Below are 3,182 nucleotides of genomic sequence, written 5' to 3' on the forward strand. Positions count from 1 at the left end.
CAAGAAAGTAATCCCAACGCAGAACAGTTGGTGCAAATTAGACTTTCAACGGATGATTGGATATTGGATACATAGTGCTATTATCTATGTATTAACCAGGGGGATTACTTTTTAAAAACTTTTTTTGATAAAAGGGCTAGCTGACACAAATACTTCCATCATAGGTTTTGTGTTAACACAACTGCTGAGAATACTGTATCCCTGACAAAGCTCTGTTAACTAATTACTGGATGTATATGAGAGTGGCTTAAATAGCAGATCCAGACTGAATTTTTTAAATGGTTTTGATTTTTTCTTTTTTTTTAGTATAAGAAATATGACCCAAAGCAATGGGATAAGACAAGGACAAGAGATGGAAAACCTGGGAAAAGAAGATAAATGGGAGAAAAATGGTTACATAAGTGAAATAGTGCATGTGTGTGCATGTATACTGGGGCTGGGGAGTGGAAGCAAGAAGGGGAGACAACATAAAAATAGTACTGCTTTGATTCTGTCCTTTACAATTTTTAAACTCAATTTTCATGTTGATGATCTTCCTGACTATTCAGCAACCTTATGTACTCCCAGTGGGACAGAGCATTCGATGGAGAGTCAGGGGACCTGTAGTCAAATTTTCATCTCTTTGGCACTTTGTGATGAGGGCAGACTTACAGAAGTGGTACAAAAATGATACAGAACTGTCAGAAATGAGAGACGTAGCTGCAGCACCTCTTCTAAGCACTGTTGTAAGGAGCACGGAGATAGCAAAGTATTGCTGTTTGCTGTAAGCATAACTGCCTTCTCATGGGGCCAACGTGCTTCATGGAATATCTCCACACTGGTGACGTTGCATACCTCTTGTCTTTGCATCCTTTCCATGACAAGTGTGTGATATCAATTTTACTGTACTTAACTGATCACTCTAGTGTGACAAAAGGAGCAAAAATGTTCTGGTTTATGCTAATGAATCAGAGGAAACTGTGTTGTTGCTCTGAATCTTTCTAGTCTATGAAGCAATTGATTTCTGGACAGGAACTGTCTTCTGTTCTGTGCATACACTAGCTATTGCAATGGATCTCCATTTTTCTTGGCATTTAGCTGCTATGGTGGTAAATATGACTGATTTCCAATTTCACAGTATGAACTTTCTCTGTCTCTTTGTACAAAAGAGGTTTCTATCAAGCATGTTCATAAGATGGTGAGTTTCTAAAAGTTTTCCTTTGATGCACAAAATCCTTCACTGAACAGTACTCAACACTATTTATGAGAATTGTGTTAGGGAAGACAATATAATTCTCCTTATAATAACTATTAATTTAAACTGAAAAGCCCTGAGTGGAAGAGATGTGACTAACAGAGCTTTTAGCTATCAGTGCACTTCAACTGATTCTGGGCTGGAATCTATGTAACACTTCATCGCAGATTGCCAGATTGTGGACAAAAATACACAGTTCATCCCCTCAGCATAACTGCAAGGGCAATTGGTAAGGCAGTATATAATTAGTGTTGGGTTTGATCCATGATTCCTTTCCCTTAGGAGAGTATATCAGGATTTTTAATGGCAGTGTGTTTTTAAGACTAGTTTATGGTTCAGCAGGCTGTGGAATGTTGAGTAAAATTAGAACTGTATCATGGCACAGACAGACAGAAGTCCATCTACTGCACAGCTGGCTCCACATCCTTGCAGTGAAACTTTCCAAAATGGTGTTTTTCTTTTAGATTAAAAATTAAATGCTAATCCTTTTCAGTTTGAGAAATATGAAATGTGTGGCTGTAAAATGTGATAGGAAAAAAATCAACATGAAGAACTGATTTGAATGTTCCCCTGGGAATGGTGTGGGTTTTAATATTTCAGAAATGGGTTTGCTTAGCCCTGAGGGAAAGGGATTGGAAAAGCATGATAGACATGAGCATGCACAAAGATCTTTCAGTATTAAGGGGAAGGAAATAGGTCACTGTAGATTAGATAGCTAATTTGGTTTCCTTTAAAGCCACGAGAGCTATAAAGTGCTGAGCTGCAATCAGGAAGAATGGATACTGTCTTCTGAGGGACAGGGCAAATAAGCAATGTAGAGCTTAAGTCTTCTTGCTTTGTAAACTCTTGATTTACACAAATACACCTGTTAATTCATGCTTTATTACTGCGCTGATGTTGCCCTACAGGAAAAAGTGCCAGTTTATGCAACAGCTCTAATTAATCATGTGCCAATGCTGAGCTACCCATGGTTTCAGAAAAACATTTCTAATGCAGGTTATATGGAAGGAAATACTTTTATTGTTAGGTTTTTGGTTTTTTTAAATTCCATACATTATGGCCAAGAATGGTCCATCCCAGCATCTGGAAAGTCAGCCAAGAGTGGCAAGATGCCTGCATGGATGAACAAGGAGCTCCTGACTGAACTCGGGGAAGCACACGAGAGGTGGCAGCACGGAGAGGTGACCTGGGAGGATACAGCAACGCTGTCTTGAGCATGCATGCATGGGGTTAGGAAAGCCAGAACTAACCTGGAGTTGAACGTGGTTAGGGATTTGAAGGGCAACAAAAAGGGCTTCTTAGAGGTGTATCAGTAACAAAACAAAACCCTAAACAAACCCAAAACAATTAGGGAAGCGATGGGCCTGTTGCTGAATGGGACAGGGGACCTGGTGACAAAGGACAGGGAAAAGACTGAGATACTCAATGCCTCAATAGTAAGATCTGCCATCAGGATTCCCAGGGCCCTGAGACAAGTGGCAAAGCCTGGCAGAGTGAAGCCTTTCCTTCGGTAGAGCTGGATCGGGTGGCTGGTGTAGGGTCCTGTGGCTGGGGTGCCGTGTTGGATGGTTATCGGCTCTGCAGGAGGAATAGGCAGGGCAGGCGAGGCGGGAGGGCATCGTATGGAAGGGAGGGGTTGGAGTGTATGGTGCTCACGGTTAGTGACGACACGGTTGAGAGCTGCTGGGTAAGAATGAAGGGGAAAGCAAGTAAAGCAGATGTTGTGGGAGTCTGCCATCGACCACCCAGCCAGGACAACACCAATGAATTATTCTACAAGGAATTAAGGGATATCTCTAGATCAACCACCCTTGTCCTTATGGCGATTTTAACTTCCCAGACATAAACTGGGAATATCATACAGCGGACACAAACAGGTCCAGGAAATCGCTGAAGCACATTGTTGATAACTTTTTGGTGCAGGTACTAAGGGAGCTGACTAGGATAG

This window comes from Haliaeetus leucocephalus, unplaced genomic scaffold (assembly GCF_000737465.1).
Source record: "Haliaeetus leucocephalus isolate CR32 unplaced genomic scaffold, Haliaeetus_leucocephalus-4.0 Scaffold473, whole genome shotgun sequence".
Taxonomy (NCBI): domain Eukaryota; kingdom Metazoa; phylum Chordata; class Aves; order Accipitriformes; family Accipitridae; genus Haliaeetus; species Haliaeetus leucocephalus.